This window comes from Trachypithecus francoisi, unplaced genomic scaffold, assembly GCF_009764315.1.
Source record: "Trachypithecus francoisi isolate TF-2019V2 unplaced genomic scaffold, Tfra_2.0 Lachesis_group8, whole genome shotgun sequence".
Lineage (NCBI taxonomy): Eukaryota > Metazoa > Chordata > Mammalia > Primates > Cercopithecidae > Trachypithecus > Trachypithecus francoisi.
This window is the reverse complement of record NW_022681473.1, coordinates 101,320,664-101,336,180: the sequence shown is the minus strand read 5'-3', so window position 1 is coordinate 101,336,180 and position 15,517 is coordinate 101,320,664. Positions and strand designations below refer to the sequence as shown.

The 15,517-nt window shown below is 34.2% G+C and overlaps 1 protein-coding gene and 1 pseudogene across 21 annotated transcripts in view; both read right to left on the bottom strand.

Annotated features, from left to right (window-relative positions):
• Nucleotides 1-15,517, bottom strand: part of NCAM1 (neural cell adhesion molecule 1) — a 316,731-nt gene that overhangs the window by 288,902 nt on the left and 12,312 nt on the right. The window lies entirely within an intron of this gene.
• LOC117081839 lies at nt 11,322-11,387 on the bottom strand (annotated as a pseudogene).

Sequence of the window (15,517 nt, the reverse complement as noted above, 5' to 3'; positions counted from 1 at the left end):
TGGTAATGGTAAATAGTCAAATTCAGAATATTCTAATATTGTAATGGTGGTGTGTAAATCACTGTTATTTATAATATAAAGGTTAAATGGCAAAACAATTAAAAATAACCATAGTTATAATAATTTGTTAAAGGATACACAACATAAAGAGATGTAAATTGTGATACAAAAATGTAAAACAAGGCTGGGAGGTTGGGCATAAAAGTGTAGAGGTTTTGTGTGCAATCAAAGTTAAGTTTGTTTTATCAGCTTAAAACGAACTATCATAATTAAAACATGTTCTAGGTATGCCTCATGGTAACTACAAAGCAAAAACCTATAGTAAATATGCAAAAGATAAAGAGAAAAAAATCAAGTCTTATGCCACTAGAAAAAATATCAAATCACAAAGGAAGAAAGCAAGAGAAGTAGAAAAGAACAAAGCCTTTACAAAACAAATAAAATGCCATGGTGATTCCTTACCTATTAATAATTACCTTGAATGCAAATACATTAGAGTCTCCAAAAGGTCAAAAGATATAAAGTGGTTGAATTAATTTTAAAAAGAAGACTTGATTATATGCTACCTACAAGAGACTCACTTCGGAAGCTTTAAGGACACACTCACGCAAATGAAAACCAAAAGAGAGCAGGGGTAGCTATATTAACATCAGACAAAATAGGTTTTAAGTCAAAAACTGTAAAAAGAGACAAAAAAGGTCATTACATAATGATAAAGTCAATTAATTCAGAGAATATAACAACTGTAAATATACATGCACCCACCATCAGAGTACCTATATATATAAAGCAAATATTAATAGATCTGAAGCGAAATACAGAGGGCAATGCAATAATAATAAGGGAAATACAGAAGGCAATACAATAATAATAAGAGACCTCAATATCCCACTTTCAACAATGGCCAGATTGTCCAGACAGAAAATCATTATGGAAAAAGTGGAGTTGAACTACACATGAGACCAACTGACACACATACATAGAACATTCTATTCAACAGCAGCAGAATACATAATCTTCTCAAGCACACATGGAACAATCTCCAGGGCAGATCATATGTTAGGCCACAAACCAAATTTTAACAAATTTATGGAGACTGAAATCATATCAAGTATCTTTTCTAACCATGATGGCATGAAACCAGAAATCATAAACAGGAGGAATTTTGAAAAATTCACAAAAATATGGAAATTGACCAACATGCTTTTGAACAACCCGTGGGTCAAAGGAGAATCAAAAGAGAAATTTAAAAAATCTTGGGACAAACAAAAATGAAAACACAACTTACCAAAACTTATAGGATGCAGCAAAAGCAGTTCTATAAGGAAAATTTGTAACAATAAATGCCTACATTGGAAAAGAATAATGGTTTGATGTAAACAACCTAATGTTATACCTCAAAGAACTAAAAAATTAAGAAAAAAACTAAGCACAAAGTTAATTTAAAAAGTCATAACAAAGATCAGAGCGGAAATAAAATATAAGCTAGAAAAACATTTAAAAATCAACAAACTAAGTTAGGTTTTTTTGAAAGATGAAAGTTGACAAACGTTTTGCTAGGCTAACTTAAAAAAGAGAAGAATGAAATAAATAAAATCAGAAATAAAAGAGGAGACATAACTGATACCATGAAAGTACAAATGATCATACGAGACTACTATGAACATTATGTGCCAACAAATTGGATGACCTAGAAGTAAACTCCTAGAAATATACAACCTATGAATAATAAATTATGAAGAAATAGAAAATGTGAACAGACAGGTAACAAGTAAAGATATTAAATCAGTAATTAAAGATCTCCTATCAAAGAAAAGCCCAGGACCTGATGGCTTCAATGATGAATTCTACCAAACATTTAAATAAGCATTAATACCAATCCTTCTCAAACTCTTCCAAAAAATTGAAGAGGAAGGAACACTTCCAAACTCATTTTACTAAGTCAACATTACCCTGATATCAAAGCCAGACAAGGACACTATAAGAAAAGAAAATTACAGGCCAATATCCCTAATGAATATACATGCAAAAATCCTCAAAAAAATACTAGCACATCTAATTCAGCAGCACATTAAAAGGATAACTCACCATAATCAAGGGGATATGTTCATGGAAAACAAGCATGGCTCAACAGATGCAAATCAATAAATGTGATATACTATATTAAAAGAATGAAGGACAAAAACCATACGATCATCTCAATAAGTGCAGAAAAAGCATTTGACAAAATTCAACATTCTTTTGTGATTAAAAGCTCTCAACAAATTAGGTATAGAAAGACTGTATCTCAACATAATAAAGGTCATATGTGTTAGCCCATAACTAACAACATACTTAACCTTGAAAAGTTGAAAGCTTTTCCTCTAAGATCAGGAACAAGATATGGATGCCTATTCTTATCACTTCTGTTTAAAATAGTACTGAAAGTCCTAGCCAGAGCAATTAGACAAGAAAAAATAAAAATAAAATAAAAGACATCCAAATCTGAAAGGAAGAAGTTAAACTGTTACTATTTGCAGGTAACATAATCCTTTATATTAAAAAACACTAAAGATTCCTCCAAAAGGCTGTTAGAACTAATAAACAAATTCAGTGAAATTGCAGGATACAAAATAAACATACAAAAATCAGTAATATTTCTATACACTAAAAGCAAACTATCTGAAAAAGAAATCTAAAAACAATCTCATTTAGAATAGCATCAAAAAATTAAAATACTTAGGAATAAATTTAACTAAAGAGGTAAAAAATCTGTATACAGAAAACCACACAACATTGATGAAACAAATTGAAGAAGGCACAAATAAATGGAAAGGTGTCCCATGTTTATTGACTGAAAAAATTAATACTGTTAAAATGTCCATACTACCAAAAGGAAGCTACCGATTCAATGCAGCTACAGATTCAATGCAATCTCTATCAAAACTACAATGACATTTTCTACAGAAATAGGAAAAAATTCTGAAAATTAATATGGAAAACAAAAGACTCTGAATAGCCAATGTAGTCCTAAGCAATAAGAACAAAGTTGAAGGCATCACCCCATCTGATTTCAAAACCTACTACAAAGTGATAATAATCAAAACAGTATGGTACAGGCAGAAAAAACAGACAAAAAACAACAACAAAAAAACAAGATACATAGACCAATGGAATAAGACAGATAACCCAGAAATAAACCCAAGGATATGTGGCATTATATGCATTATATGGTATTATATGCCCTAATTTTCAACAAGGGCACCAAGAAGTCATAACAGGGAAAAGACAGTCTCTTCAATAAATATCCACATGCAAAAGAATGAAATTGGATACTTATCTTACACCATACACAAAAATCAACTCAAAATGAATTAAAGACCTGAAGCTATAAAACTCTTAGAAGGAAATATAGGGGAAAAGCTCCTTGACGCTGGTCTTGGCAATGATTTAAAAAAAAAAAAAAGGATAGTGCAGGCAACAAAAGCAAAAATAAACAAGTGGGACTATATCAAACTAAAAAGTTTCTGCACAGCAAAGGAAACAATCAAAAATAGAAAAAGAAGTCTATGGGTTGGGAGAAAATATTTGTAAACCATATATCAGAAAAGGGGTTAATATTTAAGGAACACAAAAACTGAAGAGCAAAAACAATGAATAAACCAATTTAAAAATGGGCAAAGGATCTGAACATTTTTCCTAAAAACACCTAAAAATAACCAAAAGATACTGTATACAAAAAGGTGCTCAACAGTGCTAATTATTAGAAAAATACACATCAAAACCACAATGAGAAATCATCTCACACCTGTTAGGATGGCTTTTGTCAAAAAGGCAAGAGATAACAAGTGTGGGTAACCATGTAGAGAAATGGGAACCCTTGTACACTGTTGGTGGGCATGTAAGACTGCTGCAGCCACAGTAGAAAACAGTATGGGGGTTCCTAGAGAAATTAAAAATAGAACTACTATATGCCCCAGAAAATATCCCTCTTCTGGATATGTACCCAAAGGAAATGAAATCACCACCTCATGAAGATGTCTGCACTCCTATGTTCACTGAAGCATTATTCACAATAGACAAGTTACAGAAAAAACTTAAGTATCCATTGACAGATGAATTTTAAAACTGTGCCACAATAAATATATATATATAAATTAGTATATGTATATATAAATTCGTGTGTATATATATATGTGTGTGTGTGTGTGTGTGTGTGTGTGTGTGTGTGTGAATATTATTCAGCCTTTAAAAAGAGGGACATCCTGCGATTAAGGTAATATAGATAAACCAAGAGAACATTATACTAAGTGAAATAAGCCAGACACACAAGGACAATACTGCATAATCTCATTTATATGTGGATTCTAAAAGAAACAAAACTAAATTCATAGAAACAGAGTAGAATGGTGGTTACCAGGGCAGGGATCAGGAGAGGAGCTAATGGGAAGACGTAAGTCAAAGGATACAAAGTTGCAATTATGGAGGATGAATAAGTCTAGAGACCTAAAGCACCACATGATGACCAGGTAATAATATTGTATTGTATGATGGAAATTCGCTAAGACAGTAGCCTTTAAGAACTCTATTCACAACAAATACATACATACATACAGGTGACTATGTGAGATGATGAATATGTTAATTTGCTTGACTATAGTAATCACTTTGTTATGTACATGTATATCAAAACATCATAGTTAACACCTTAAATATTAAATAAGTAAATAATTAAGGAAATCCTGCAAAATGCAGAGCCAACACATTCCAAGTTGATGAGGAGCATGGTCATTTGACCAATTACTTGCACCAAGCTTGTATTTCTCCATTTGGCTATCATGATAAATGAATATAAACTCCATTTTCAGTCTGGAAATCTTGCCAAAGACAGAACTGAGTTCTGATACAACCTGTCCTTAGTGAACCCACATTAGATGCTGGCTTTCTTCTCTGGGCTCCCATATCATCTGCTTAATTGTCGATTCTTAAAACTTTTCCAGGATGGGCATTAAGTTCCCCCATCTTCCTGGGGGAAGAATTCACCCTCTTTCCACTTGAAAAAAAAATCAGAATTTTTGTTCATTTTCATGATTTCTCAAAATCATTTTCTGTAGCTGTTCATGGATTTATTTACAATTCTCCTGATATCCTGGAATATAATTTCATTAAGGCCTAAAGATTTGAAATCAATGAGAGCTACACAATCTTTCCTGTATCAGCTATGTTATTACCAAAAGCACTAAAAGATAAAAATCCCAACAAGAAATTGGTATGGACTGCAAACAAACTTCTTCACTAAAACAGAGACAGAGTGAATTAAAAAGAGAATAAGAATTCAAAGCAGTACCACGATATAAAAAAGGCAGTTCTGTGGTTTTAATTCTTTTTGAAAATATACAAAACAGTAACTTGCTTAAATGACTTGGTACCGCTTTTTAGTAACTATTACATATAAAAACTGCCCATCTGCAGAATGTAAGTGCTTGGCTAGGTTCCGTTCCTGGTCCTCTCTGCTTCTCTCTCTAAATGGACTTATCCTTCAAGAGCCATCTACTACTTAAATAACTACAGATTTATGTCGCTAACGTGATCTCTCCTAAAAACTGTAGACTTCTATTTCCAGCGGTATACCTGGCTTTTCTTCCTAGACAGTCCACTTTAATCTCAGGATCACCTTGCCCAAGCCAAACTATTTCATGTTTTTAAAAAATTAAAAGTCCCTATTTTCCCCTTCCCCAATTCTGTTACTAGCAACATTTATGCTTACCATGCGCCTCACCTGAAATCTAAATAATCTCCATTCTTTCCTCTTTTGCATATCCAAATCAGTCACTAAGTTCATCAATCTTCCCTCTGTAGTATTTCTTGCATAATGCCTTCCTTTACATCTCACAATCGGAACTCCAATTCCACCTCCCATCACTTCACACAGCCTCTACAGTAGTTCCTCCTACCCCCTCACTACTGGTTTTCCAGACTGTAATCCCTCCCAGCTTCCAAAAGAAGAGCAACAAATCCAGCTTCCCAAAACATGCTCCCATCAAGTCATTCCCAGAATCTACTGCTTCCAATGACCTCCCAACTTCCCCATCTTTTGAGCAAGGCCATCCCCAGTTCTCGTTTACTCACTGCCACCAAACCTTTGCATACATTCCCAGCTAGCACCCTTTTTACAAATGAATTCAGATATATCTATTCCTCTTTTAGATCTTACCTCTCAGTGAAAGGCATAAATACATATAGAATGCAGGAATGAATAAAAGCTACCTACAAGGGGCTCAGAGTGAAACTGAGCCAACTCTGACAACTTGCACCTGTGTGCAAGACCCTTTGCTAGGCACTGTAGAGAATATGAAGATTTGCATTTTGGTTATTCTGGACAAAACCACCACATATAACATATTATAGGGAAACGCATCCCAATTGCCAGAGTAAGTTACAAACTTCTGGAGGGGCGAAAAATCACATTATGGGCTTGGTGCCACCTGTATCATAAAATAACATGTCTGTCCCAACAGGCACACCAAAACTTGATTGTTTACTTGAATAAATATTGAACTCATCCTAAAAAAAAAAGAGAGCCACCTAGTGAAAGTCAACAACTAATTTTATTTGAACACAAAAAACCTTTGAACTTAACCTCCATCTGTATGTCTAAGATGTCTTATTTTTAAAGACAGATTCTTATCTGAGATGTTCGCAAATTTTGTTTTAAAGAAGTTAAATAAGACGAACTTTCAAAGATTCTTCAAATTCCTTAATTTCCTATGGGTTAGCTCCCTCTGCATGGCTCCTCTAAGTGATTGTGGGAATAGTTGCACCAAATACACCAAAGCATCCTAGTGGAAAATTGGCAAGCAATCTACAGCAGTTCCAGTTAGCTCAGGACCACTAGTAAAGATCTGTGCTTTTAGTTAAAGGGCAGTCCCATAAGATATTCTTTACCAGTATTCTAGAAAAGCAATGTGGTGTTAGCCCAACACAATACATGCCATCTAAGAATTATGTAACCATTTTCATATTAATCACTGCAGAATTATCTAATTAATATTTTATTTAAGACCACTGAGGAGGACGTTTCACATGACAAGAAATACATCTTAAATCCATCTTAGCCTTGCTTTAAAATGCGACCGTATGTATTGTGTACAGCTTTATGATGATTGGGACAAAACCCAAACACCTTTCTTCTGCAGTTCATGAAGGAAAGATTATAAAATACTGGGAAACATCATTTCTTTTTTTTTTTTTTTCTATGCACAGAGAATGAATGATAAGCCTTAAGCGATCAAAATGGTGGCGATGAAGGGAAGAGATTGACAATCAATGCATACAACATAAGATAGTACTGTAGTAATATGGTAAAGCTATTAGGTATGTGAAAGGGGTGATTCTCCTCTACATTCTCTTATCCTGAGTAACAGCTCCCCAGAATAAAAGGGAAAATTTTCCCCAGTCAAAACACATAAATGGAAGACATAAATGTTTCCCCTCTCCTACAAGAAAGACAGAAACAGATGCTTCCAGGTGCTGGGCATTTTCCGTTTTGCCAGGGGTAATCTTAGCATGCTTACACTCAGTAGTTCTTTGAGGAATATCCAAATAAAATTATTTTAGCTATTCTCATGAAGATGTTATACCCACCATCTAAAGGTTAGTAAGAATTAAGGATAAACATTAACAAGTTCTAAGATTAAAATAAACCTTCACAGGGATAAAAGACTACATACTGGGTACAATGTACACTGCTCCAGTGACAGGTGCACCAAAATCTTAGAAATCACCACTAAAGAACTTATCCATGTAACAAAAAAATCACCGTGCCCTCAAAACTATTGAAAAATAAATACATAAACCTTCATGGTTACAAACAAACAAACAGCTAACACAATTAAGGATCTCACGTTACTAAAACGACGAATCAAGGCTCAGCCATGTTGCAGTATGTATCAGTATTGCATTCCTTTTTATTTCCCAATAATATTTTATTGTAAAAATATACCACATTTTTTGGTCCATTCATCAATTGATGGACATTTAGGTTTTTCCCACTTTTTGACTATTATTAATAATGTTCCATGAACATTAGCGTACATGATTTTTTTTTTTTTGAAACGGAGTCTCTCTCTGTCGCCCAGGCTGAAGTGCAGTGGCCAGATCTCAGCTCACTGCAGGCTCTGCCTCCCGGGTTTACGCCATTCTCCTGCCTCAACCTCCCGAGTAGCTGGGACTACAGGCGCCCACTACCTCGCCCGGCTAGTTTTTTGTATTTTTTAGTAGAGACGGGGTTTCACTGTGTTAGCTAGGATGGTCTCGATCTCCTGACCTCGTGATCCGCCCTTCTCGGCCTCCCAAAGTGCTGGGATTACAGGCTTGAGCCACCGCGCCCGGCCAGCGTACATGATTTTTATACAGACATATGTTTTTGCTTCTCTTGGAAGAGCAGAACTGCTGGTTCACATGGTAACTCTGTTTAAGAACTGCCAGACTTGTTTTCCAAAGAGGCTGCACCATTTCCATTCCCATCCGCAGTGTCTGAGGGTTCCAATTTTTCCACAACATTATTAACACTTGTGGTTATCTGTCTTTTTGATTCTAGCCATCCTAGCGGGTGTGAAGTGGTATCTCACTGTGGCTTTGATTTACATTTCCCCGATGGCTAATGATGTTGAGCATCTTTTGGCCATTTGTCCTTATGGGCCATTTGTATATGTTAGCTCTGAATTGTTCATAGATGCCCTTTATCAGGTCAGGGAAGTACTTTCTATTCCTTGTTTAATGAGTGTTTTCATCCTGAAGGGGTGTCACATTTTGTCAAGTATGTTTTCTGAATTTAGAGGTGATCATGTGATGTTTGATACCAGCTGTTTTCGTTTTGCATACTTATGAAGTCTACACAATTCTAAAAATGTGTAATGCATTTCAGATTTTTATAAAAAGGTTCAAATTTCGATGAAGTATAAACCCTAAAAATTATATCTGTTAAACAAAAATTATGGGAGGCCATTGTTTTAGACTGAACTTCTGCACCCGACCCCAAGAGACCAGACCAAACCAAAATGGAGTCACTCTGGCTAAATGCCATATAATCAAACTAAAATTTTAAAGAAGCAGACAGATCCCAAAACAGATTGGGTTTTCCTGAAAACAGGAGATTCCAGTCAACCTGAGTCAGTGCAATGAAGAAGTCTCCTCTGCTTTAACTGGAAAAAAAGTCACTGGAAGTAACCTAATGTTAACCAGTCTTTTTTTTTTTTCTATAGTTGTTTCCTTGTTCCCACTTTCCAAACCTACTGTTCTGCCATTGCTCAGTGGGAGCTCTCATTCTATTTTGTTGAATGGAGGCTGCCCCAATTTATGAATCACAAATAAAAGACAATTAGATTTATAACTAAATTTGTTGTAATTTTGTCTTTTGACATGTCTATAATAAACATTTGGAGAAGTACATCAGTAATACTTTGCAAAAAATTTATTATGAAACCTGTATAAGGATTTTTGAATGATAAAAATTATAGTTTTGTTGTTGTTATTGTTGTTGTTCTACCAGTCTAATTTTTTATGGTCCTACTTTTTCAGACTACTTCTTGACTACTTCTGTTCTTCAGAACAGCAACCCAAGCACACACTCAAAGTCTATGGACCACTGTACATAAGCCCAAATTAAACACAATTTCCATGTAGTTGAATATTACAGAAAGCAATTCAAATAAAATTGAAATGGTGTCATCAGAGGATCTGTGTTCAAGAGTCAAAATCCAACCAAATCCATACAATAGTAAAGAGGATAAAAGCAAGTAGTTTCACAGATAGTTAAATATATCTAAGCCAAGTGGGTTTTAGGAAACCGTATGAAACCTTTTAACTCAGTTAACTACTTTCTAGTATTTAACAAAATCATTTAAAAACAATAAGCTTTGTCTCCATGATTATACACAATCATTTTGTCAAAATATGTGAACACAGACAATGGCATATTTTCCCCCTTGTGAAATTCAAATCTACTTGGAAATGGCATATTCTGTGCAGAATTTTTCAAAAGATGCTTAAAATATGTAAAGTATATTAAACCAGTCCAAAGTAACAGACCTCCAAAATAATTAATGTACATTTTGAGGTTTTGGAAATTGTTCTGGCTAACTGCCAGCTAGAACTAGGAGATCAGGAAAAGCTTTCATGAAGAGTATTTTACCATAGGAGAGAAACATTATAAGTAGCTCATCTTACACAGTCTTATTAAAAGAAAGCCTCACTGATATTAAGAACATTTCTTCTGTTTATTCTCAATGTTTACATTCAACCACTGAATCTTAAAATACAATGAAGAAAAAACCATGCCATTGTTACTAAGATAATGTCAAAAATATCATTTAAAATCAATTTGGGGGACAAATATCTTCCAGGCATTAACCGAATCATGTATTTCCTAAAAACAATAACACTTAAATACAATTTGCTTAATTTTGTGCTGTGTGTCCCCGTCTCACCCCACTCCCAAAACCTAAGCTACTTATATTTAGATTTTTTGGTTCATGTTTAATTCTCCTGAGATTTCCAATATGGCATATATTCTCAGAATTTCAATCTACCTCTTTTTGGATACATAACAAGGAGACAATGCTTACAAAATTTTAGAGATGTACAAGAACATAGACTATTGCATCATAGAAAGATGAGTCACTTTCCTCTTCACCCCAGCGTTCAGGATCCTTACACACTGGGACTGCACCACATGCAATGCAGTGGCCAAAAGGGACTCTTCTTCCACAAAACACTGCACTAATTCTCCAGTGTTCAGCTTTTCCACTTGAATGGAATAAAAACCCTTTTGAGAACAACAATTACAATCCCCTCATTTTTTTTCTCAGGCGCACTATTGGACTTCTTAGTGCATACACAATGCAAATAAGGCAAGCTTCCTTTCACAGAGTGATTAATATGCAAAGACAGCCTGCTTTTTTAGTAGGATGTGAAGAACCACCAACAAGCCTTTCTAAGCCCAGAGGTTTCTACAATTATTTCCACTGTTTACTTTTAAACAGAAGATTACACAATAACACCAAGCGCTGTAGCTCTAATTTGCCAATATTTTGTAAACAATGACAATTTAGATTTTTAAACCTTTTGTATCATATTTAAATCTATGGTCAACTATTGATTCCAATGTATTAATTTTTTTTCCAAATCTCGGAAACTCATTTATATGGGACAAGACTCAAGCTATATTTTTTATTAAGAAATTGTACTTCATTTTAAAACAGTGAATGATGATGTCTGGCATGAACTTTTGGAAAATGTGGTGATTTTAAAAATTTTTTATAAATTCCAAATGAAGACTAAGAAATGACATTTCTTTCATGGTAAAAAACAAAATCTGCTAGACAAATTCTAAAAGAGCTGTAATACTAGAAATTGTATTTTAATAGTAATCCATCTCACTTACATGTACGGTTATAAAGATTGCGAGTTTTCCAAATTGTTATTAAATTCATTATAAGACGGTTTTAATAGAAAATTTAACAAAATTTGTTCAATAAAACAATGCTACAAAGAAAATAATATCTTTGTAGAACAGATTAAACATATTTGCACATTTAAGGAGCATTTCTAATCACATTATTTCCTAGGTGATTTTTTTTTTTACCAAAGTTTCCAAGAAAAAAACAAACTTATCTGATACGGTTGTTAGGCCTTCCTTAATAAAGATTTCACTTGTCTCATTTTTGGTTTTGGACTGTCTCCACGCACAAAGTATCATGACACAATTGTAGTCATAGAATTACCTGACATTGGCACCTAATGTTTTCAGCAAAAAATCATCAAAAACTCAAACATTTTGCTCTGAATATAGATTTTTAAAACCAATGCATTAAACGTCAAAATGCAACTTTGATTTTTCTGTTCTTTTTTTAAAAAAAAGTCTATAGATACAGTTTTAAGATAAAATGTTAGATATGGATAAGACTTACCAGGTCAAATTGCATTTTAGCCAAAATATTTCAAAAATATATGTAGATCGATACCTATCATGGTCTACATCAAACCAATCTTCTCGCCAACAGTCCTAAATCCCAAGACACGTGACTCTAAACAAACAATAATATCTATATACTTTCAGGTTGTACAGAATAGATATTAGCATCATTTCAAGAACATCAGCAAGTCATTCAAGACATTTTTGCTTCCCTGCAAAGTTCCAGTGTCCAGCTAGTACAAGGCATTTAAGCACCTGGATTCTCCAGACAGCCGTAGACACACAACCACTCCCACCAAATTCGTCTGTAGGTTTAAATTGTTTTCCTCCTTTGTACTTCTAAATTCTAAAAGTTCTCCTCCTTTGTACATTTAATAATTTTCAATTACTAAAAATTTATAATTAAAAAAGTATTGATTTATTTGTTCTAGTCTATAAATAAATAAAAAGATGAAAGTGAAGATTAAACTCACAGCAGAATGCATCATTTTAAATCTCTTATGTTGAGCAAGTTAAGAGTATATAATTATATATAATTTTATACTCACTTATCACAAACAAAAAGTCTAGTATTTAGAAATAATACATACATAAATTGTTGAAATAACTGCACATATTTATAATTTATGTTTTCTTCAAATATATCTAATTATAAGTTTATTATTGTGACTAAATAACTTTAACTGAGGTTTGTTTGTGAAAGTTATTCTGTTAATATTGCACAGGGCAGCAAAAATATAACTCAGTAATATATTGATTTACCTCCCAGTGACTTCAAAAGCATCTACTGTAACTATCTCTAGAACACCAAAAAGTGAATGATTTTTCTGGTTTTCTATGTAGATACAAAACTACCCTTAAATACCTAAATCAATTACTGTGTGAAATGTTTATATTCTCAAAAATAATGCCTATGTCTAACTTGGCTATAAAGGAATACAAATAATAAAAATATTCTTTTTATGAGAAGGAAGGCAGGCGAATGAACTGCCTTCATGACCAGTTATCTTAATTGAGTCTGACTGGTAATTTAAATTCTGATTCCAAAGCCAATTTAGTTCAAAATGACCTCAAATGGTAATCTAGGGCAGTTAACTGACTCACTTTCAATCCCTTATCTTCAAAGAAAATCACATAATGTTCCTTTTTCACTTCATTATGACAGATGGTTTTCTTTGATGAAAATTTTAAATTTTAAACATGTGATGAGTAACTTTCAGTTACATAAACAAAAGGAAAAAAAACTCTGAGAAAAGAGTAAATAACTCTTATTTATCATTTTCTGACATTTCAAGATTGTCTTTTGTGTCATTCCACAGGAATAAATATTACAAGTGTAAACAAAAACCTTTCCGAACGTGGTCTAGAATTTTTCACAAAGCTACTGAATGGTATTCATCTTTTACCTCCAATTCCTAAACCAACTACATAGAACACGGGAATTATTTCATAAATACTGGATTAAGTCAATGTTTCTAGTGAACATTTAACTACCCAACAAGTCTGAGACATGGCCATTTGCCAATGTGCTCGTGAAATTGTTCCTGTTCTGATTTGCAAAATCACTGCCAAGTCCACGTCTTTCTAGCTAAGAAATGTGGAATCTTAGGCCACCTTGGAATCTCTTGAGAATGCCTCAGTTCAGAAAAGTTTCCTTAAAACTCTTTAAATTGTCAATCTCTTGAAGTTGCCTGAACATTCCTCTTTTTGGGTTTTTGCCTTTGATGCACCCCTAGAGCATGTCCCTTTTCCTTTAAGAACTGCAAGCTTCTTTCAGTCTCAATGATTCTATCCTAAAACGTGCAAGATAAAAGATTTCAAAAAAGATTTTAAAAGTCTGCTTTGGACTTTAGCAATTAGAAACCCTGAAGGAGACAGGTCATCAGTGGGTTCTGAGTCTGCTCCAAAATTAAAGCCAATAGAGCCTCTCATACCACTCACTTCAAACACACACACACACACACACACACACACACACACACACACACTGTAAGCTACAGGAGGGTGGCACCATGTATCTCTTCTCCTATACTCCCCTCACCCCAGCAGAAGGCTCAATTTTTATTAATAGAGAGACTGAACCAGATGCACTTTGTCCTTGGGTACACCAGACTTTGTTGTGGACAGAAACACCCTACTGAAAATAGGAGAATTAAATGAAATCTATACTACAGAAGGAAAAATACCCCCAATTCATTTCTTCCTATTCAGCTTAGAGAAAAACAGTATTCGGACTTATGTCCTGCCTGCTGCAAAATTTTGGATTCTCTTAAGTCAATCAGTCCAAAAGAAAACGTAAGTACTCATGAATATACATGGATGTCCGCCAGCCAATGAACCAAGTTCCTGCACAGTCGTTCAGCATGACACCCCACACTGAGCCCCACAGTTCTTCAGGGTCTCATTCTTTACTAACAGGCAGCCAGGGATCATTAGAATTTGAGGAGTTAAATGAAACAACATGAAACACAAAAGGAGATACTAGAGCAAACATAGTAAAGAGGAATTCAGACAAAGAGACAAGAAGCAAGAGAAATGCTATGAACATCCCAGTGATATGAAAGATACTGCATCAAGAAAGAAAAAGATGCTATGCTAGCTCTTCAGAGGCTTCTTTCCCTCACTTCTTCATTCTTCATGTTTCAAAGAATCAAGGTTTCCAGGTAAGTGACGTCCAGATTAATGAAGCATCACCAATATGATCTTTAGCAGCAACCATTATTTAAATATACTAAATTTTATGGCTCCACCATTACAGTGAATTGACAGGTTTGATATTAACCCTATGCAAATGGAAAGGAGAATCTAGATAAACCACTTTTAATTGTTTAAATATTACTTTTGTCAAAATCAAGATCTACTAGGCTTTGCTTTCACAGGAGGTAAAATAGCTCCAAAATTAAGCATGGCATTTCCAACTCAGTTGCAATTCACAGTGATCCTGAACTCTCAGAAAATGAAAAATAAATGGAAAATGTGATTCTCATTAGAATCAATACAAATACTTAAATCCAACACAAATTGTATATCCCTTCACTATGAACTTTGGCAAAAAGAAAGGACATGGGAAAAATATTACTGAGCTCACTATGTGCCAGACAGTTGTATAAACTACCTCATTTCGTCCTCACAATAACCCTATTAGTTGGGTATTATCCCTGATTCACAGAGAAATAAACTGATCATTGGAGATTAAATAACTGGCTCAAGGTCACGAAAAGCAGGAGAGTCACAGATCGAAATGTAGGTCTGATACCAAAGGTCCTTGGGGAACCCTGTGCAGTATGCATTGCCTTCAACACCAAAAGGAGATACTAAATTCAGAAAGAAAGATAATTTATAATTATGTACCCAAATCAAAGAGCTTTCATTGGATTTCCATCTTCTTATGCCCATGATAACAGGCCTTTAAGGCTGCTTAAAGTACACCTTTATGGTGTACTGTAAGTCCAATTCTCATATAGCAATTGCAGCTTAACTGGTGACTGGCAGCCTCTCATGTGAACAGAATGGACACTCAAACTGAAAATGAATAAAAGAACATTAGAAAAGTAATCAATCACT